The sequence below is a fragment of the Diorhabda sublineata genome, chromosome 3 (genome assembly GCF_026230105.1).
Source record: "Diorhabda sublineata isolate icDioSubl1.1 chromosome 3, icDioSubl1.1, whole genome shotgun sequence".
Taxonomy (NCBI): Eukaryota; Metazoa; Arthropoda; class Insecta; order Coleoptera; family Chrysomelidae; genus Diorhabda; species Diorhabda sublineata.
In genome coordinates, this window is record NC_079476.1 from 5,383,129 (window position 1) to 5,407,593 (window position 24,465).

General features: G+C 32.8%; 1 protein-coding gene and 2 long non-coding RNA genes across 3 annotated transcripts in view; 2 read left to right on the forward strand and 1 right to left on the reverse strand.

The window, feature by feature from the left end:
- Positions 1 to 24,465, reverse strand: part of LOC130441391 (rap1 GTPase-activating protein 1) — a 990,184-nt gene that overhangs the window by 916,051 nt on the left and 49,668 nt on the right. The window lies entirely within an intron of this gene.
- The window catches only part of LOC130441403 (uncharacterized), a 246,175-nt gene that overhangs the window by 56,831 nt on the left and 164,879 nt on the right, over positions 1 to 24,465 (forward strand). The window lies entirely within an intron of this gene.
- Positions 1 to 24,465, forward strand: part of LOC130441401 (uncharacterized) — a 38,014-nt gene that overhangs the window by 7,365 nt on the left and 6,184 nt on the right. The gene's annotated exons all lie outside the window — the stretch shown is intronic.

A 24,465-nucleotide genomic window follows, 5' to 3' on the forward strand; every position in this document is an offset into this window, starting at 1 on the left:
AAAGACTCTTAATTTGACAGGGGTTATTGAAAAAAAAATGGCACTTGCATTATGGATTTTCAATTCGGGGTAAATTTTACTGCTCGCTTAAAAAAGGTTTGGAAGCTCTGCCCTAGTGACAATTTGTTATTTAACCAGAAAAAAACACTTTTAACTAATATATTTTAGTATGCCCTAGTTGAACGCCTAATGCTCTAGTAAACATTAGTTTTGACTAGTAAAAACTAGTTTTAACGTTAGATGTATGAAATCTAGAATCAACTGAAAACGGGTTTTCACTGTAACAATTATATTTATATATATAAGAAAAAATACCAGTAATGGTATCTGAGCCCATGTGATTAAGACAACCAGGCTACAGTGAGTTTAGTATGTAATCCTAGAGGGTTGGTTGAATGTATATAAACATAATAATCGTAAACCAAATCCGTGATTGTTAGTTTGTTAATATGATTTGTCACGCCGTCTGCCATATCATAATTATTAGACCGGTCAAGTAAGTTTTGAAAATACTGATAAAATATCAAAAATTCCGATAGAGTTGATTTAAGTGGGTTTATAAATAGGTTCCCGGAACTTTGGACAATTCCAAAATTAAAAAAGAACAATAGTCAAAATTTTGAGTTTTTTTAGATTTTTCTTGTGATTGGCACTTCCTTTGCTAAAAATCATCATTTCTGAGATAACTTTTTTGTTGCAATTTTTATGCCCTTTCGAGCGTCAAAGTATTGGGATTTTAGTTTTCATCTTTTCCACTATTTCCGATCCTTTTCTACTTTATTCTGCTGTATTAGTTCCCCCTGTCTTTTCCTTTCCTGTGCTACTTGTTGTAGTCAAATATTTCTGGATCTTCCTTTCCTTCTTCTATTGTATCTTTTTGCTTCTGTCATTTTTCTTGTTGGACTTTGTGCTGTTCCTCTCTTTATGTGTCCTTCCTAGTTTAAATATCCTTTAACTATTTTGTTTCCTCTTAGTGCCTATTCAAGCTTTTCCAAAATTATCTCATTTCTTATTCTATCCATCCTCGTTTTTCCTGCTATTTTCCTCAGTTGCTTCATCTTCGCTGCTACTATTCTACTCTTTTTGTTCATCACTCAAGTTTCACTTCTATATATCAATGTGGGTACAGTTATCGAGTTGTATACTTTTGTTTTTATGTCTTCCTCTATTTTTTCAGAAAATTGTCTTATTGAGAACATAGTATATTTGATTTGATTTTATTACTCCGTTCTCTATCTCAATATCTATTTTTCCGTTTTCTGTAATAATGACTCCCTGATAAGTAGATCTTTCATTATTAAATCTTCCCCATGTTCTCTTTTTTGATTTATTACCATCCTACTATCTCAGGTGTTCTATTTATAGTTCTTCTATTTCATTTTTTATCATTTTATCTACGATAAGTATAAACTGAAAAGGACCAAGACTATCTTCTTTTTTTCTCCCATCTCCATACTAAACTACGTCGATCTCCTTCATCTATTTAAACTTTCCCTCTCATGTTTTAATATATGTTATCTCAGTTATTTGTTTCATATTATCCCATACCAATTTTTTCTATATTTCTAAATTTCATATGTAATTCTTCTCCCTGTTCTATTTTCCTTTTTATTAAGCCCCAAAATGTATATGTTATATTTCGTTTGTTACTTTTTTCTATAAGTACTTTGAGCCTCCTCCATTTCCTCATTATTATATTCCCTTATCTTATCTTGCTTTGGTTTTTCGCACATTAAGGCATCTCCTTTTATATGTAGTGTTATTAATTGATTATCTTTCCCTTCTATGTTGTCTCATCCACATTCCTATCCTATTGTGATTTCCTTTATCACTTCTTGCACTTCCTCCTACGAGGTTTCCTCTTTTGTCCTTTTATAGTCGTTTAATTTTCCTTCATCTTTGAATTCTTCTTTTCTCGCCAAGTTTCCACTTTTTTTCAAAAAATTCTTTCCGTGTCTCTAATATATTTTTCGTGTTTAGTTTTATATTGCTTCTTGTATCTCTTATTCTTCTTATTTCCTTTCTTTTTCTTCCTTCCATTGTTCTGAGTCTGTTTCAAAAGCTTTTGTTATTATCTTTATAGTTATTCGTTAATATTTCTCCAAATTGTTTCCATGCTTTGTTTCTGTTTCTTGTATTTCTGAGATATATGTTGAAAAAGTTACATTATATATAATATGAAAGCGTTTGCCACGAGACAGATTACGTAAAAGGGTTTTATTATAAAAATTATTCTATATTCGAAAACTCCCATTCAATATACTCCCCTCCCATCGCCATACACCTTTCTATACGTTTTTTCCATTGAACGAAGCAGTGCTGGAAGTCTTCTTTGGTGAGAGCCTTCAGGAGCTCTGCCGTTTTTTGCTTTGCCGCTTCCATCGACCCAAATCGGGTCCCTTTCAAATCAGATCTTCTTCTTACCTTTCTAACTTTTCAAGTAAATCTGAGAAGACCCGTTGACACAAGAGCTTCTGGTTAGGAGTGAGATTTTTTTACACCAACTTCGCACAGACTTTTGTCATGTAAAATTTTTCTAATCGTTTCTTTATCGGTGTTTACAGCCTCAGCAATCATCCGGATGATCATTCGACGATCTGCACGCACAATTTGGTTCATTGTGGTCATTGTTTCCGAGTTGAAACAGTCTGAGAGCGACCAGGGCGCTGGTCATCTTCAATGCGCTCTCGGCCCTCACTAAAGCGCTTACACCATTCAAAAACACGCCCACTAGTTAGAAAATTGTCTCCATAGGACTCTTGCAACAATTTATAGCACTTAGTAGGAGTTTTTTTTAATTTAACGAGAAATTCGAGATTCATACGTTGTTTTTCGTCAAACATGGTTTTCGGCATGAGAAAAAAGTACGTCTAGGGCGCCCTCTAGGCGCGCAGTCTCGTTATTTAATAGCCAGACCTCGTATACTACGTCAAACATTTAATATAAATGATAATAGTTATTCATGCCTCTTATAACTGACTAACTCACTTGCATAACCATAAATAAAATAAATGCTCGGATCTAGACATTCTTATACATGTTTTTTTTGAACAATCGAAATGAAATACGGTTTTTTTGCAGTATATACCGGTTAACACCTAAAACAAAATGCTTTAATTTTGTGTCATTTGTAATAAACTTTCGAAGTAGCTCGCCGGTTCAAATATTAAATACAGTAGAAGAAAATTCTTATATCAATGCATTCAGCTTCATACGAACAATTTAAACATTTTCAGCTAGAAAAAGGGAAAATAGAAGAAGACATGATAACTGACGTCGAAGTTGGAGATTATGAAGCATAATAATATATCCAAAAAGAATTATAGTAAATATTAAAAGCAACAATCAACATAATTAATAATTAAAACAGTATATATAAGATTCTCCCCAATATCAATAGTACCTCACAGGTGAAGTGGAAATTTTTGCCTATCATACGTATATAATGTAACTTTTTCAACGTTTAGAGCCGCGAAATCTTAGAAACAGTAATTCTTAGCAATAAGGAGAAGAGGGATAGTTTTTCTCAAAAAACCCTCAGTTTATTATAGAGATTTCCAAAAACACCCAAATTTTGAACTTTAATTTTTTTATCACACTTGGAATCGCTGGGAACTTCTGGAAGCTTATTTCCAACCGTAAGTCTAAGGTTTCTCTATCAAAATTCAGATCTGTGGTAATTTTTGTTATATGAAACATCTATTTTGACCTGACTAAATTATAAGTCTTGACAAAGATATGGCGTACGCCCACCGTTTCGTGATATTTAAAGCAAAAATAATAATACATAATTAAATTGGTTTTATATTACGTACGTGTAGGTTTATAGAACCATGAAACGTGAGCATATGCATGAAATGTATAAGCAGATTGTATGTAAAAAAATTTAACCTATTAAAATTTATAGCTGGAATACGTTGATGGTACATAAACTTTGTATGAAAAATTTATACAACTCTGTGAAAAATGCTTAGAGAAACGGTCAATGTAAAACAGAATATATGTTAATTAAAAATGGAGTGTGGCCAAGTCTTTGCCAACTATATTATGAGCGGTTTCTTATTGGGAACGTGGCAATGAAACACCAAAGTGGACTAACTTTAATAATTATATATAATTCTATCAACGTCAATTTGAATATTGAATTTTGAAACCTTTTTACAAGAATGTTATTCAAAACCACCAAAACTCTTAATTAGTTATTTCCCAGACATTGAATACATAAGTATTCGTAAGCTCGGAAAATATATTAAAGTTAGTCCACTTTGGTGTTTCCTTGCCAAGTTCACAATAAGAAACCGCTTATATATATTATTGAAAATTAGTGCAGTGAGTAAATACCACCGAGTTAATCTTAGTCTTGCAAATGTGGTTTCGGTCTTGCAATGTAATAAGTGGTCTTATGCTTGATTTAGTCGGCAAGGTCCAATCTTAACCTTCCATCCAGACTTTTGCAAATCTTACACTTTGTTGTTAGATTTAATAAAATATAATTCAGAATAAAAATGTGGATGGTGGTACATTTCTTGAATTTTTATCAGACTACCAGAAATTACAACGAAGAAATAAATATACACAATTTTGAAAAGTATATCTATCAAATACTAGATTGAATCCTATTTTTAGATTATTCTGAAATGCTGAGTATACATTTAGAGTGAGGAACCCTCTTATTGCTATTACTTCCAGTCAGTTAATTTCTTTCGCCTACTAAACAAATACTTTATAACTTCAAATGTTTTGAAATTATTTCAATTCCAAGAAATGCCAGGATATATTGATATCTAATTATCCTAGACCAGTTCCACGCATAAATAAAATATTGCGTTACCATAGGAACGAACAATAAATTAATAGAAGTGTTAGTGTAAAGTTTGATGTCAAAAAAGCAAACCAGAGTTAATCAATAAATTAAAAGAAAAAAGAACCAAAACTGTGAAAATCAAAAAATTGGAATATCGAACCATCATCAATTACCTGTATTTAAAAGGTTCAATAGGTAAGCATATTTACGAAGATATGCTTAATACCCTTGGTGATCAACGTCCTTCGTATGCGACCGTGAAAAATTGGACTGCAAACTTCAAAAGAGGTAAATTTTCCATTGAAGATGATGACCGATCGGCACGGCCAGCAGTTTTTGTGCAGTCTCCGAAAATATCGATGCAGTTCATGCTATGATTTTATCAGACCGTCGAATTGTGCTAAAATGGATATCTGAAGCACTGAATATTTCATACGAACGCGTTCACCATATAGTCAAGTAAGGGTAGAAGCATCGCGTTTGATCTGTGCTCGATTTGAAAAGAATGTAGACTTCTTAAACCGAATTGTTAATATGGATAAGACAAAGCAACAATTGATGGAATGGCTATACTCTGGTTCTTCAAGACATAAGAAGTTTCGTGTCCAAAAATCTGATGTAAAAGTTCTTGCTTCAGTTTTTTGGGATTACCATGAAACAATCATGATTGATTTTTTGGATAAGAGTGGAACAATAACTGGAGATTACTATTCGAGATTACTGACCACTCTTCGGGAAAAATTAAAGAGAAAATACGCGGAAAGCTATTCAAAGGTGTTTTGTTTTTGCAGGACAACGCCCCTGCACTCAAATATCATGTTGCAATGGAAAAAATTCGTGATTCATTATTCACCCTTATTCACCAGATTTGGCTTCGCCCGACTATCATCTCTCTCGTCAATTTAAAAAAGATGATAAAAGCTGTGGAGGTCTGCTTTGCAAAGCAAGAAGAAACATTTTTTTGAAAGGTCTAGAGACGTTGCAGGTTCGCTGTAATCAATGTATCCAATTAAGAGAAGAATATGTTGAGTAATAAAATATTTTGACATTGAAATTTTGTTTGGTTCTATAGTAGGCTAAGAATTTTTCCATATATCCTCGTAGTTTTCATGCTCACCAATTAAATCAATTAAAAAGACTTTTTAGTTCTTACTTCAACTTATCACATAAATACGAGGGTGGTTCAAATATAGACCGGAATTTTACTATAAAAAATTTTAGTATTTAGTTACAGAGTTGAAATTTTTTATAGTTATTCTAGATAGTCCTCATCACACTCTTCATACTTTTGTCACCTGTCCGGAAGCTTTCAAAAAACTCTACCTCGGAAACGCTTTCCCTGTCTGCCAACTACATCTTTCAATGGACCAAAGAAATAATAATCGCACAGCGTCAAATCTGGACTATAATCCTAACCTGCTACGGATTGAAATATCCCGTCGTTTCGAACTGTAGACAAGATTCATCGAGAAAATCAACTGTAATTATGTCCCAAAACACGGTACGAAATATAGTTATGTACCCAAGTCTCGTCTGTGGATAATATTTAATAAAATTTCTGCTTACAATTCAGAAGTCACTATTTACACTACCGCTACACAATTACACTGACTGACTTGCGTTTCGATAACCAAGTAATCGTCTTCAGAGATTGTAGGTAAACGTAAGCGAGGGAGGAGAAATACGTGCACTTCTCCAAAGAAATGAGTCCCGATAAATTCTGGACGTCTGCAGGCGAACTCGATCTTCATGAACCTGTCGAGTAGGTCTTGTAAAAACTGCTCTAAGCGGGATTTTGCTGGGCCGGCTGAAATTTGGCGAAAACCGAGTCGTTCATCAATTATTTGCTCAAAACTACCTATGCTGATGCCCTATTCTTCACCCATGTGGCGTTCAGTATTGCGTAGGTCTCCCCAAATGAGTTTCTATAGCGTAGATGTTCTCATCGGTACCAAACAGTTCTAATCTTGGGGAGGTAATCATCCCCGATGTAAATAATTTTCGACAAGTTTCCGCAGATTTTATATTATCTTTGACCAAAAAACGAATAATGTTGCGCTGCAAAACAGCCACTGGTACATCCTTTTCGTAACAGACTAGTCTAATATCCACTTTTACGACACTAAATTTTTTATTCAAAAACTCGGGTTTATATTTGAATCACCCTCGTATATACATTAATACCGATTTTTTATTAAATTGACTTAAATCATATATACAATTCTAACTTTTTCAAATGTTTTTTTTAATTGGGAGGACAATTTTGACTTGTTTGTGTATTTATTTAAAAGGTCACTTTCTCTTTTTTATAACGATGTAGAATAAACAATAATTGTGAAATTAGCAATATACGCTTACGAAATTATTGTCTACCTACTTTTTAACAAATTGACCGTTCCATATGTCAGAAGCAACGTTTATTTATATCACAATAATCGCATCAAACTCATTTGAAAATAATTATTTTAGCGAATATTGCATAAAACGAAAGATACGAATATATTGAAAACCATTTAAGAATGGGACTCAAACTAATTTCTGCAGATATTATGCCAACAATATTTCTAATTATATAAAAGTTCAATCTTCTGCGATTACGGAAGTTAAAACAAATAGAAACGGGAACGACTATAAATAACATGTATATACTAAACTCATTTTCAAAATTAACGTAATAAATTAACATGTTGTAACTGGATGAATTACAAAAGTTGGTATTACAAACGAAACAAAACATCTCCCAATTCAATGGTTTCGATACATTTTTTGTTATAAATTACATACTAAACTGTTTTATGCACGTTGGAAATTATTGACTTGAAATATATTATACGGGGGTTGCTACTTAAGTTTTGAAATAGACAGATATCTATAATTGGATATACCTTAACTGTTTTTCAAAATATTCTCTATTAAGATCAATACACTTGCATGAGTTTGAACCAATTGTCGAAGCATTTTTTCCATTCCGATTGAGGTCCTTCAGGTGTAGAAAAACGTTGTTCGAACGAAATGATTCTGCGTTTGGTGTCCTTGATTGTTTCGAACAATTCTGGTAACCAAATTCTGGTGTACCGTTTTAAGTTACCATGATGGAACGGTGACGACAGGTCCATTTATTTCGAAAAAACAGGCGACCATTTGCTTCGAAGTGCTTCAAGCGGAAACAACGTTTGTTTCTGGTTCATATGCATATATCCATGAGTCATCGCCTTTCACGATTACGGTATGTCACATGACGATCTTGCAGTATTCATCCTGTAGTGAAGTACGACCACGATGAATTCGGAAAACCAGCAAAAAGTAGAAGTAAATAGAAGAAAGTTGATCTATGCTATTGATTTAATCCACATCGGAAGTAATAGTAAAGCTTTGCAAGAAAATTTTCCGCGATTTGACTCAATTTTTTTATCAAGATAAATATTTCAAGTATCTGTTAACAACTCAAATAGCATTCGTTTGACAACACGTTCTTAGTACGTTCACAATTAAAAATGTTAAATTGTATGATGGCGATGTCAGATTTAACATATTCACATCAGTTGATGAATGAATTCATATACTTTCATCGATAGAAAAGAAAATATAATTTCTCATTATATTAGCAATACCGCAAATTATCTCGCCACTTCTGATAGGAACCATTTAAAATCTGTTAACCATACATTAAGTTATACAATAGGTTCCTTCCAATCCATCAAAAATCGTCCTTGGAACGGTGACGATTCTGCGCAGAACCGTGCATAGCCGGAGATTGCACAGAAAATATTCTTTAAACCTGCATATTTAATTAATTAACATTTATCTTATATTAATGCGACTGTGAAGAATTGTTAGATACCATTGTATTCATTAAGATTTATTGTAAACTGACCGTCCTTTAATGGGAACCAACGTCTTACTTAGGCGATTCCATATGTCCCTTAGACACTTGAAGTTGCGTTAACTTAACAAATAACTTACCCTTATTTTTGAATTGATATAACTCTAACGACCATAAATATAATTAATTATAGCTTTTGTATACAATAGGATTAGTATTTAACACATCATATACACGCATACTATATTCTCAATAGTCTTGTTTTCTAACGAGCATAGTAGTCAGATTATTGAAACCACTTTATTTATCAATATTTCATACGAATAAATAGTTTTTACAAAGTTATGGATTAAGTTATTTAACTCGCAACAATTTAAGCATTTATTTATTGTCGTAATTTTCTAATTCCTCTTAGTGATCCTTGAATATTAATCTTTCTAAAATGTCAATAAAATGAACCCAAGTTGAATGTAATTCATTCAGTAATATTGAATGATCATAACATACAAAAGTAGGCCATCATGTTACGTAGTAGATTTACTTTACTTTGTTTATAAGCAATAAACAATGTTATCAATTAGTGTAAATAGTTTTTCTTCAACATTTAACTTTTAAGTGGGTCGAAACGTCAATTTTTATATGTTAAATCAAACTGATTTTCATAGAAAATATACCAAAAATCAAAACAAATTATAACAAAAAAATATTAATATTTTCATACTACTCTTGTTTTGTCAACACTGACTTTACTGACAATATTTATTATTTATTTTTTTAACTACACCTTATTCTGAATAAATTACTACAGTTCAGTTGAAAATGAGTAATAGTACAGTACGAACTTGATAACGTAATAATCTCTATAAATTCATAAAATGTTATGTTGCCTTTTTTACTCAAAATACGAACCCTCCAAAACTTAATTTGGGCTTCGCATCTCAGTAACTCAAAGCTGTAACAACGACGACCTTTGTAACTTCAATCATCTGCCAATTATTGATTTTAAATCAACGTATAAACAAAAAAGGTTCCCTGTAGACCACTGTTCTTGTCTATTGCTTACACGTCTTCACAAAATAGCTTTAAGTATAAGCAATAGACTTCAGCCTAAATACAGTAACTTATTTGTATGCATGTATCAGTAGCTTTCAGCCTTCGTTCCTGGAGCATTTCTTTGCACACTGTGAATTAAAACGGATTTAAAACACTATACTCATATACGCTTTCTACTTCTAAGCTTTAAAAAGTGATATGAAGAGAAAAGACGTTGCAGTTCAGTTTGGAATACATGAGAGGACATTATCTATTACATGATGAAACGGATCTGAATTATTGAAGATCGGAAGAAAGTCTTTTATGTAAAAGCCTGAAGGAATTGCTGATTTCCCTAATTTAGAACCATGCTTCATAAGCCAGAGTCGAGACATCAACAACAAAAAGAATAATGAGAACCGCAGAGATGAAAACCTTGCGAACCATTAAGGGAGTCACCCTGAGGGACCGAATAAGGAGTGATGACATAAGAGAAGAATTGAGCGTACAGGATGTGGTGAGATGGGTTAGAGCACGAAAAAGATTCTCGTAGAAAGAATGCCAGAAGACAGATGGGCAAAGTGGGCTAAAACTCAGAGACCGAACACACACAGATCTGTAGACAGACCACCAAAGAGGTGGTACGAGAACTGGAGTTCAGCTTCTCAGGAAGATCCGGGAAGAGGGCCAACCGTACAGGATTGAACAGGACCTGGTCCTATTGAGAGAGAAAGAAGATGAATAATGTTTAGACAGTGTAAAAATAGAAACATCAGTTTTAGCGCACCCATACTAAAGACTGAATAGTTTGCTAAGTCACCGCAAATCCATAATTTAAAAGCTAGCAATGGTTGGTTGGAAAATTTCAAGAAACGACATGATCTGGCCTCTGCACCGAATGGAAAAGTCAATTGGTGAGTTTATTGAATAGATACGACCCCAATGATGATGTCTTCCTGACGAAACATTAACATTTAAAAATGAAAAATGTCATGGGGAGAAACACAGGAAGAAACGACTAACGATTCTGCTTTTTGCAAATTCTACGGGTATATTGTAGAGCAATGCAATAATAGAGGATGGGGTTTTCTCTTATTTATTTAAGATTAGAAAACTAGACAAAAATAAATTACCGACTTTTTTATGTAGAATAAAATAAACTTCAATTAGATGTAAAATAAAGTACGGATGTACTCGTATATTTTAAGATATTCACTTGCATTCAATCTAGCTCCTAAACAAAGCTCATAACCGAACATGGAAGGAAAATAAAAACCAATGAAAACTCTTTAACTTAAGCCCTTAGTAAGTAAAAACATCTAACTCAAATTATTTAACGTTTCCTCTTGATCTTTGTCTTATGAAGTTCTACTGTATAATTTTTATGTCCTAAGAAGTGAACCTCAATATCAATATCATAAATAAATGACGGAAAATTTCTAAAATAGAATGTTCAGCATTATTTGTTCCAAAATAGAGTCTTTCGTAGTGTGTTCAAATATGACCGGAAACTTTGAAAAATTAATAGAAGTATTACAGAAGGACTTTTCGAGAACTACAACCCGGGTTAAGGTTATCATTCAGTTGGTTGCGGATCCTAATCAAGATTAAAACATGATATACAAGATTTAGATGTTTATTAATTATTTTTGAGCAATGATCAATTATTTAACCCCTCACATGGATTATGCACTAAAACTTAATACTAAAAAGCTATTTTCATGCTAAAATACCGAAAATTACAAAATCCGCCGACCTCAGTAACCTATCAATGACGTTGCTCAGGAGAATTAATAGTGGACAGCCATTTAAAGGGAAGAAATAATTTTTGAAAGTTCAGAAAATTATAGAGAAAACATCCCGTCAACTGATCGCATTTACTCATTGGTCTAATAAGGTAGAAAGAATTATATGATATGACTACGACCCCTTTAACTCGATCGGTTTCCGTACAACAATGAAAGTGATGCGGGTTAGTTTCTGAACATGCAGATCATGATCGGTTGACTCCACCATACTTTCCAAAAAGTCATAGAAGCACCAGAAACGTCAGCTTGAAGAAAACATATTAATGAACAGTACCAATAAAGAACTGACTCGACAAATAAAAATACCTTCTTCTACTAGATATTGATAGTGACAAAACTTTACCAAATATTGAGAGAAATTGATTGCAGGAGTATTTCATAGGAGATTATTTTGGATCAATTTATTTTAATACGAAAGCTGCTAATTAAGTTTTGAGATGGACAAATAAAAACAAATATTTATATTTTGATATGGCTTTATCGTTTTTCAAAATATTCTCTATTAAGATCGATACAATTCCGATTGAGTTAGCTCCAAAATATGTGATTTGAACACATCAAATCAACAATGTTTCTTGATCCACATATTGACGGTGCCCTTTAATAGTCTTTACACATATCTGTGCTTGTTCTTACATCTGTGTCTGAACAGCTTGATTGTCGTACTGCTTTAACAACTTACTACTCTGTGGGTCTTGTAGTTTGCACCTCGTCGAAACTATCTTTAAATTACAAAAAGAGGTATTCGTTACATTTATGGTTTATGTAGTAGAACGCTTTGCGAATTCTATTTTGAAAAATACAACATTTTAACTATCCACGCTCTGTTCATTTTCGAATCCGTTTGTTTGGTTCGCAAACAAATTCACAACTCGACTGAGAGACCCATTCATAGTTACCCTCATAGAAGAAAGAATTTGAACATGTACTTACAATCCCATCTCTAAAACAAACAATTATTCAATCGGCTACCCTCAGAATTAAAAGTGGCAAATACATTTAATAAGGTCCGGAGATTGACAAAGGCATTTCTGCTTCAAAGACCTTATTATTATGTGGCGGAATTATACAACCCACCGTACACTGACATAATTAAATATTTTAAAAAAATCAAATAGTACTTGTATGACGAAGTGTTCTGAATTCGTTCATCACTAAAAATGTCAAACTTTAAGAAAGCAATGTCAGATTTGAGATGTTAACATCATTGTTGTCATATCTCAAAACTTAAGTGGCAGCCCTCATAATATGTTTTCGTTTGTACTAGGTTCTAGGTGACTGTACTGATTGGGATTACCAACTACAAAATCAGGCATTCTTATAAAAGTCAATATATTGGAAGGAACTACACATAAACTTTTTCCTTTCCATAAATTTGCCGTAATGGAACGAACGTTTTAAATCCTTCCGAATTAATATCGATTCTCACCGCTATGTTTTAATGAAACTCCTTTTCTTTTGCTATATAATCCAAAATACTCCAATAATTAAAGTTAGAACTGCTTATGACATCATAACTTGTGATTTCCAAGATAGGTTTTAGTGAAATCAACAAACAGTTTCACTTATAGTAAGAAGTACGAGGTGAGATTACTCAAAATGTTAACAAAGTTTCACAATATGTATGAACTTCATTCTTGTCCAATCAATCTATCTGCAATTGTTTGAATTTTATTATGGTGATTATATCAACAAATTTATTGCTATTATCTGAATAGTAGGCCAAGCTTTCATTCGCTTATTGATTGAATAATTTTTAATCTAAAGATAGAATCACGTTTATTTTATTTTTAAGGAAACCTTGAAATACTTACACAAAATACATAAAATTTATTGTTCTAAACATAAGTCAAAATATAAGTCAGAAAGCGTTGTCTACTATTAGGGTGGCTAATCAAGTTTTGAGATATGGCAACACTGATGTGAATATGTCAAATAGGACATTGCCACCATAATTTGTGTGTTATTTAAGTTGTTTTCAGACATTTGAAATTTTCATCTTGGTCGAAAAATGGAATTAAATAGCGATAATTTTCGTGAAATAATTTTCTATCGATGCAGATCAAACCAACTACAGTTTTCAACCGTGGTCGCACTTAGCTACAGGATTAATTTAATAAAGGTCGTCCAAAATCGACTGTTGTGCTAGAAAACATCGATGTTGTGCGTAAACTGATATTGCAAGATCGTCATATTACATACTGTGAGATTGAGGCATAATTGGGCATTAGTTCCAACTAGCCTACATTGAATATTTCATGAACATTTTGTTATCAAAAAGATTTGTTCACGTTGGATACCGCAAATTTGACAATCGCTCAAAAAAAGCTCGTTGCAATAGGTGCAAAGAAAAGACGTTATCATCTATGCATATGAACCTGAAACTAAACAAAAGTCGATTGTTTGGGTCTTCCAAGACGAGCCAAATCCAACAAAAGTTGTTTTTTGGCCTGTTTTTTCGCAATAACTGGGCATGTCGCCATCGTTCCATTAGATGGTTAATTCTGAATGGTGCACCAGCATTTATTTGCCAGAAGTGTTCGAAATAATCAGGGAAACCAATCGCAGAAAACTAATCATTCTCCTCCACGACAATGCGAGATTTCACACATCAGTTCAAACAAAAAAGTCTTTGAATAGTCAAAACATCGAATTGATGGGTCATTTGCCGTCATGGCACCCAATGCTGCTATTGCTACTTCTAACAAATCCAAATAAAAACAGAATGAGAAAAGTATGTAAAGTTCCTCATGGCTCATTCTATATAGGTGATATTTTTTCTTCTCAACACGTTGTACAATTCTCTGACTGAGCTTTATAATTAATAAGATTACTACTACTAAATAAGATTACATTTTTATCTCAATAGACATTTGTCAGATTATTTGATATCATCATCATTCCCCGTTAGGCTCGCTCAAATCGGTGATTCACTCATCCGCTGCTTGAATATTTTGTATGTATGTTGATACTTTACCACGTGTTCTTCTTCTTATTTTAAAACTATGTCTTGTGTTTTCAAAGAGGCAGCCTAAGTTGTGACTGCGAGGACCAGCTCTCATACCAGCGCTTTGGTGGTCTTCCAGGCGGTCTACTTGTATTGGGTCTCTCTTCCTTTGCGATTTTCGCCAGTCGATCGTTGTTCATTCTATTGACATGATCTCTCCATGCTCTTCTTCTAGTTCTGGCCCATCTCACTATATCCGGAACGTCACACATTCTTCTGATTTCATTGCTCCTTATTCTGTCTCTTAGTGTTTTCCCTGTGATTGAGCGTAATGTCTTCATCTCGGTTGTTCTAAGAATCCGTTTAGTAGTTGCAGTCTCCGCCCTCGTTTCTATGGCGTATGTCATTACTGGTCTGACACAAGTTTTATATATCCGTGTTTTGCTTTCGATACTTAAAAATTTATTCCTCCATTCGAAGGAATCCTGATATCCTAGATGCTGCTGTTGTTTGCGTTTTGACTTCTTGTTTCAAGTTCCTATTGCTCGTGATGTTAACCCCTAAATATTTAAAAGACATAACCTGTTCTACACTTTTATTATAAATTGCCAGTTTGCATCTTCTTGGTTCTCTCGCTATTGTCAAGGATTGTGTCTTTTGTTTCAATATGATCATATTGAATTCTCCTGCAACTGTTTCAAATCTGTGTAGCAGTTTTTGCAGATTATCCTCATCTTCGGATATCACAACCGCGTCATCAGCGTAGCAAACTATCTTAAACTCATGTTTTCCCATTCTGTATCCTCTGCCTGCCGTTTTGACTTCTTTTATGATTTCGTCCATTATATTCACTTTACCACGTAATATCTTGAAATATTTAAATGTGATGATGATGATGACGTGACAAATAAAACAATGAATCAGACGTTCAACGAAGATGTCCACATCAGTATCCTAAGGTTAAGTAGAGGCTTAACGAGAATATTATTGATTATTATTCTACTAAGTACATTTTCTCTAATACATAGATACACATGATAGATGACTATACAGAGTGAGTTTGATGCATGGAACGCTTCAATGGTCTCTTCGAAACGGCTTGTACGATTTTTATTTATTTATGTGTACAAGGGTCTTGTGATATGGTAGTATTTACATTGGTGTCAGGTCTTACCTTTTTCCGGAAAAATAATGAACTTTGTTATTTCAAATAGATCACCCTGTATGTGTTTCTAGGGATGGGTATCGATGGTTCGATATTATCAAAACAACGATGGTTTCATGGAAATATCGATGTTTTTTCAATCGTGGTTTTAAATAAACATATTTTGGTAATTTCAATAATTCCTAGTTGTTGAAAATCTACTTCTGTTGATAAATTTTAAATTAGTCAAGACTAATTATTTCATTATTTGAATCCCTTCCCATGAATAAAGATGCCCGAAGAACTTTCGTTATACTTAAATTCCCCAAACGAGAAGTTTCTATTTTTCAAGTAGTATTCAAATATGTGCCAGTAATCGCCACTATTCTCGCAAGCAGGTCTGATTTTGAACTCTCTCAGAAATCGCCTCTCAGAGAATATGGCTGCCAAACTTATTTTTCTGCATGAACTAGATGACAAATTTTGGGAAATTTAATACACAATATTTTTATTTCAAAATTTTTATCTTTTTGATATCAATTGATCTATTGTATTATTTTTTTTGTTTTTAATTATTATCACACAACTTAACTTGTAACATTTATTTCTTTTTAATAAAGTTTGTTTTGAAGCTCATAATCTTGCTTTTCTCGTAATTGTTTCTGTGTAATAATGAGTGAAAAATTACAGATGATTTTTAATTATGTAATATAGCTAAATACACATTAAAAATAACTGGGTTTCGTATTCGACTTTAGAAATTTACTTCAGGATTTTATTTACCAATGAATTTTAGAGAAACAAAAACTTGTATTTACTTATCAGCTGTTACGCAAAATCAGTTAATTTGCAAACAGAAAAATCAGTTAATTTACAACGTTTATTTCATATTTTTTGTTAATATGATCTTAATTAATTTTTTATTCCTTTTTTGTTCTTTTAGGAAAACAACGATGTTTCAGAACATCGATGATTTTCTTTCCATGATTATCAACCATCGATGTTCACTAAATGAAAAAACATCGACGACAAACATCGATGATAAACATCGATGTTTTGTCTACCGATACCTATCCCTAAGATTCTCATAATGTAAATTGTCAATTTAGGAATAAAAATCGACCTGTTTCAGTTTTTTTTTCACGTCGTACATAATACCGCATTTAAAATGATTTGTAATTGACCATCAAATAGTAAATTCAATACCACTCGGATGATAGAATGGCTAATAATAAAAAGTGATAGTGGTTTTAAATCGATGTTAATTACGTAACTGCAGTTAGGTAAGCAGATAAATGTGGGCGCTTCTACAAGGTGTTTCTATATTCGACCGACAACGCTCTACCACAAAGAGATCTCAATAAATGATTCATTTTGATGCAGGAATACGAGCCCTTACGGGTCCTAGTTGATGAGATATAGGTTATTAAAAATATTCAATCAAAAATTTGCTATAAATCAATAGTGCCTTTAAATTTTCTTTACAAATTTGGTACTCCTTAATAAAGTAATATTTTGACATAAGCAAACTTGAGAAAAATTTAACCAGTGGCGCGCTGTCAGGATTAGTTGTCACTTTTATCCCCCTATTTTTTACGCCACTGGAGCAAACTCTTTTTTCAATTTTGTTTTAAATTGCCTGATTATTTTTAGTTAAAAAACTATTAACCTTTTATGGAGCTAAAATCAACGCTGTTGTAGAAATTTGTCTCTAAACAAAAGTCTGCAAGTAAGTAATTTACAAATTGATAAATTATTCGTTTAATTTCGAAATATGATTAATCGTAAGTAGTTCAAAACAAATAAAAATTATTCATAATACACTTCAATACACTTATTACCCCGTTTTGTTCTTGAAAAACGTGTCTTTGATAATGAATATGGATTGAATTGATGATTTCTGCCGCAGCTTGAATTCTAGCTATCATACTCGATGATTGTTTCGTACACTAAGGACTTTATATAGCCTCATATAAAAAATCGACAGGATTTAAGTCAGGTAATGTTAGAGGCCAACAATTGGGTCCACCTCGACCAATACATTTTTCTCTGAGATATCTATTTAAATAATTTCTTGCCGCTGCAGCAAAAAGAACAGTTGCATCATCGTGTTGAAACTATATGTGTTGTCTAATATTAAACGATACATTCTCCAACAAATCATCCAACATTTCTTCCAGAAAGCGCATATAAATTGCTCCATTTAATTTATTTGGTAAAATGTAAGGCTCGATTAAGCAATCTCCAGTCATGTCCCTTTTCACAAACAAAGTGCGGATTTTCTTCATCCCAAACGTGACTATTTCTACAGTTGAAAATTCCTTCCCTAGTAAATCTAGCCTCGTCGTTATACAACACATATTTAGGAAAATTTCGATTTTCCCGACACTTTTGTAAATACCAGTTTGTAAATTCCGTACGCACCTGAAAATCTCTAGGTTCTAATACTTGAACAGTGGCCAATTTGTATGGGTGTAACACTTGTTCTTTCAAAACAGTAGAATGGTCCACTTTTAAAGCGTGACCGACAGTTCGAGTACTTAAAGATGGCCTTTCAATAATATTATTTAATATTTCCTCTTCCAGATGTACAGTCCTTGTTGTACGTTGCTTTCCAGTATTATTTCTTTCAATTAACAAGTTTCCGGTTACTGGTTACTTTCAGCCTTCTTAAAATACAAATATACGAGTACAATGATGTGGAATGCGGCGATTGCGAAATCTTTGTTGGTATAAACGAGCTGCCATTCATTTTTTCGAGTTTCCCCATAAATCATTAACATATCGGTCAACACTTTAAATGAAAAATTCATTTTGTAACAGCAAAATCAATGTAAAAACTAATTTAAAATTCTATGATTTAATTTACCAAGATCGTGTCAAATACACAGAGTGTCACGAACTAACCGAAATTACCTGCAGACTTTTATTTAGAGGCTAATTTCTACATTACTACGTTTATATTTGCTCCATAAAAGGTTATTAGTTTTTTTAACTAAAAATAATCAGGCAATTTAACACAAAATTAAAAAAATAATTTGCTCCAGTAGCGTAAAAAATAAAAGTGACAACTAATCCTAACAGCGCGCCACTGGTTAAATTTTTCCAAAGTTTGTTTACGTCAAAATATTACTTCATTAAGGAGCATATTGGTCACGAAATTTGAAAAAAAAATTAAAGGTGTTCTTGATCTATGGCAAATTTTTGATTTAAAAAATTTTAACACCCTATATCTCGGCAACTAGGCCCCGTAAGGGTTCGTATTCCTATAGCAAAATTAATCATTTATTGAGATATCTCTGTGGTAGAGCGTTGTCGGTCGAATATAGAAACACCCTGTATAATATTAGGTCATATCGATTACTTAAATTATGAACATGTCGCATCTAAAACACACCATTTTAGGCCAGTCCAATAAGAATCGACCAATGAAGAGTACACACAGCGAGTTTTCACAAAACATCCGTAATTAGTGTACAGGGTGATTCCTTATGAATGTCCAATCTCTGAACTGTAGATTCTAGACCTCAAAATATGATGATTATGCTCAACATGACTTATGCAAATATTGCTAGTTTCCGAGTACAAAGTTTAAATTTTAATTTTAATTTTCGCAATAATTTTTTACGTTTTCACAATTTCTCTTTGAAAATTAGCAATTTTACGTTTTTTTGGCATGAGGAATCATAATTTGCACTCTAATTTAACATTGCTAATAGAGGGCGCTAGTTACACTTGTTTGTGTTAATTAAATCAAAGTAAACTTTTTTTGGGCTAAGCTTACAAGTAAAATAATAAGAAAATATTAAAAAGCGGTAAATTCTACAAAAAAAGTTACTCTTCTTTGATTCGTGTAACTCAATCGGTTATCGAGTTATTTGCTTCTAAAAAGTTCAATAAATTTTAATTTTTTCATAAAAAATTTTATTATTCCTTAAATATGTAACAATAACAAATTTGTAAACAAACAAAATCATTTGTGGGATTCTGAAAATCCATATTCTATGAGGGAAACACATTTTTTGTACGAGTTTAAGGTTAACATTTGGTGTGATGTAATATGTGGGTATTTAATAGGTCCTTTTTAACTGCCAACCAATTTAAATGGGCCTCTTTATTTAGATTTTCTTCAAGAACATTTACACAAATTACTAGAGGATATACCTCTCGCTTTAAGATAAAATATGTGGTTTTTGCACGACGGAGCACCACCAAATTATTATTTTCAAGTTCGTCAATACTTAAACGAACAGTTTCCGCATCGATGGATTGGTCGTGGAAGTGAGTTTGCTTGGCCACCAAGAGGCCCTGATTTAAATCCTTTGGAAATTTTCAATTTGGGCGCAAATGAAGGCATTAGTTTACAAAGAAAAAATTTCTTCTCTTCGGATGTAATTAAAAATAACAGACAAGGATAATTTGATATTAAGAGATCTTTACGAAAGCGAATCATAAAGTGTATTGAAGTAAATGGTGGTGGGCATTTTGAGCATTTGCTTCCGAGTTTTTTATTTTTGTTTGCAAGATTTAATTAACACAAACAAGTGTAACTAGCGCCATCTATTAGCAATGTTAAATTAGAGTGCAAATTATGATTCCTCGTACCAAAAAACGTAAAATTGCCAATTTTCAAAGAGAAATTGTGAAAACATAAAAAATTATTGCGAAAATTAAAATTTAAATTTAAACTTTGAACACCCCGTATCTCGGAAACTAGCAATATTTGCATAAGTCATGTTGAGCGGAATCACCATATTTTGAGGTCTAGAATCTACAGTTCAGAGATTGGACATTCTTAATGAATCACCCTGTATATACTAGCTGATCCGGCAAATGTTTGCTTTGCCATATAATTTATATATAGCTACTATTAGTATGAAGGGATGTACATATAATTGAAAGCATTGTAGACAATGAAAGTATTTTTTATATAGGTTAACAGATTATTTTTTATCAAAGTTGTGAATATAAATTACAATTCTTGATAGCTATCTAAACATCAATTATAATTATTCATTATTCATATTTTTACTATCAATTATGCGAGAATATGCCACATACAGTTGTCCAATCCTAACCACTTTGGAATAAGCGTTATATTCAACATCAGGCTCCTACTGGATTGTTAGTCGATGAAATAAATCTGATCTAAATGCTGAAAGAACTTGATGGCTTTGTTGGTCAATTTCTCTACGTCTGTTCACTATAAATCCACGCGCTTGTCTTCCTTATAATTATCCCTGTTGTTTTCGTTCATCACGTGCCTCTTGCAATTGTGATTCACGTAACCCTTATATCTTGCATGACTCTAGATTTGATTGTTCTACGAGTCAAATTAGTCCCTTTGCCTCATACTAGCATTGGTGACTGTACATAGAACATAAAATTAAACAAGTTAAAATACTTATTGGTGAAAAACAGTGACTTAATATTGTATTCGTTTGCTTATTATTTGACTTACCTTTCATAATAATAAAATACTTATATTTATTTTGATTTATAACTTTTTGCAAAAAATGTTAAGTACAATATGTACAGGTACGAAAATTGCGGGAGCTTACAGCAAGGTTTATTTACATGAGGGTGATAAATTTACGATAACAGTAAAGTTAACGTGCTAGTTTCACAAAAAAATCAAAATGATATGTATAACAGTAACCAGTACGATTGATACACAAATAAAGCCAATAAAATGGCCGAAAATTGAGTGAAGCAGGAGATCGGCTTCGTTGTCATCTATGCTACGAGATGTTTGCTGGATAAGAGGGATAACTGATCGATTGATATTTGATCAGTTATCCACCGGCTAGGGTGAAATATCAAATTAAATTTAGAAAAAAAACATAATTAAAGGATCTTGAAATTATAAATTCTGAATAAGAATTAATCGTACCACAATTATTATATTACCGAACTATAGTTAAAATAAAAAAAGTGAAAATTGTGATAGAAAAATAGGGGTTGATCGTAGAAGAGTGAAAAATTAAGAGTAATATAAACATGACAAAATAAAAATCTTGCCAAAAAATGTCTTTTTAAATGCTGTACCATGAAAAAATGAAAACGAATAATTTCATCTAAAAAATTAAAAAAATGAATGGGTCGACCAAACTTAACATTTAGGGGTACGAAAAATAGGTGTAGGCCGATAAGTAGACCTACTGAATATGCTTATAAAATTTCATGAAAGTCCATTAAGCCATTTCGAAGGGGTACGGTAACTAACATTGTGACACGAGAATTTTATTTTGTTACTTATTTTATTATTATTTTCTTCTGTATATTGAAGTTTTATTTTATTTGTATCTTTATTTTGTTAATTCTATGTGTGTTTTTTAGTTTTTACAAGCTTTGGTCTATAAATTATAACAAATTTTTGACAATAAAGCATCTCTCTCTCTTTAATATATTAGAGTTCATTAGGAGTCTGGAAATAAAGATTTTTCTGTGCGCGCGTGACAAATTCTTCGGCTCACGTGGACAAATAATACAAGCACGGAAAAATCAATATTATAGACAATAGAGCGACGCGGTAGGCGGATATCTATTGCCTATAAGCAACAAGCTTTCGAAATCTGTTATAAAATTTTTGAAAATTTATCATGTTCGAGAGAAAATTTTTTGCTAATTATAAAATATAATTTTCGTATTGTTTCTACAATTTCATTAATATTCTCGTCAGTATTACAACCAAATCGTGACATTTTGAAATATTAAACATCAAAATCGAAATAAATTAATATGTATCCATGGCAACGTGATAAATTAAAATCCCATGGGATCTGTTTTAAGTATAATGTTGTAATGATTGGATGTCTTTAATCAGATGAACCCAAATTAAATGATTTCATTGGATTATCATATAGTAATCATAATACATCGTAACATTTACATAGCAACGATATATTTATTATCAGCATTGTTTTATGTACTTAATAAAATTCCAAGTTTTACCTTGTTTATTCTGGATGTTATTCCGACGTCATCCGTCCCTTCTTCATCAAAATTTATGCCTAAATGTCTATAGATATCACATTGTTTCATTATTTTCCAGATTTTCCAGATCCGTGGTCTCTTCATCAAAGCAGAGATATTGTGTTAGTATATTATTGATTTGAAGACCTCATTTTTCGTACTCTTCTCCAAGTTTTCTCGCCATGTATCCAAGATCCTCTTTTCGGGTTGCATCTATCACCTTATCATCGACGAATTGTAGTGTGTGGAAGTAAGTAACGACGTCAATCTCTATGCCCATTCCTCTGCATTTTCTTTTCCACTGATAGAGTGCTCTTGTCACTTATGTCACAGATTTTCCAGATCCGTGGTCTCTTCATCAAAGCAGAGATACTGTGTTAGTATATTATTGATTTGAAGACCTCATTTTTCGTACTCTTCTCCAAGTTTTCTCGCCATGTATCCAAGATCCTCTTTTCGGGTTGCATCTATCACCTTATCATCGACGAATTGTAGTGTGTGGAAGTAAGTAACGACGTCAATCTCTATGCCCATTCCTCTGCATTTTCTTTTCCACCGAGAGAATGCTCCTGTCACTTATGTCACAGATTTTCCAGATCCGTGGTCTCTTCATCAAAGCAGAGATATTGTGTTAGTATATTATTGATTTGAAGACCTCATTTTTCGTACTCTTCTCCAAGTTTTCTCGCCATGTATCCAAGATCCTCTTTTCGGGTTGCATCTATCACCTTATCATCGACGAATTGTAGTGTGTGGAAGTAAGTAACGACGTCAATCTCTATGCCCATTCCTCTGCATTTTCTTTTCCACTGAGAGAATGCTCTTGTCACTTATGTCACAGATTTTCCAGATCCGTGGTCTCTTCATCAAAGCAGAGATATTGTGTTAGTATATTATTGATTTGAAGACCTCATTTTTCGTACTCTTCTCCAAGTTTTCTCGCCATGTATCCAAGATCCTCTTTTCGGGTTGCATCTATCACCTTATCATCGACGAATTGTAGTGTGTGGAAGTAAGTAACGACGTCAATCTCTATGCCCATTCCTCTGCATTTTCTTTTCCACTGAGAGAATGCTCTTGTCACTTATGTCACAGATTTTCCAGATCCGTGGTCTCTTCATCAAAGCAGAGATACTGTGTTAGTATATTATTGATTTGAAGACCTCATTTTTCGTACTCTACTCCAAGTTTTCTCGCCATGTATCCAAGATCCTCTTTTCGGGTTGCATCTATCACCTTATCATCGACGAATTGTAGTGTGTGGAAGTAAGTAACGACGTCAATCTCTATGCCCATTCCTCTGCATTTTCTGTTCCGCTGAGAGAGTGCTTTTGTCAAATATATCTTGAAAAACGTAGGAGAGATGCAGCATCCTCGTCGCAGACCTTTGCCAATTTTAAATGGGTCTGATAGTTTATTACCTATTTTTATACAAGATCTTAAATGTGTATATATATTCTGAATAGCTTTCACAAGGGTATGATTTAAAGTTGTTTCTTGGAGTATTTCCTCTAATTTTGTAATGCTTAAGTTTTCTTAAGCTTTCTGTAAATCAATGATTAAAAGATGTGTTACTATATTTCTTTCTTCTTTTTTTCTTTATGACTTTAGGCAGAGCACATCTTCCCGAACAAAATCCACATTGTTCCTCATCTTTTTGGTATTTCCATGAGATCTTTTATTAATTTTCCATAGAAACTACTTATGGTATTAGTTACAGATAAGCCTCTATAGTTGTTACAGTCTAATTTGTTGCCTATTTGTTATAAAGGCCATTTTCCATTCTTCTGGCATATTTGCACCGTTGGCGCATTTTGTAAACAGATGAGCCAGAGAAGGCTATAGCTTTTCACTTCCATTTTCCAAGTTGTTCGCCCTTCATTCCGCTGTCTGACGTATCACCTTCAGTATAATATTCACGTAACTTTTCCT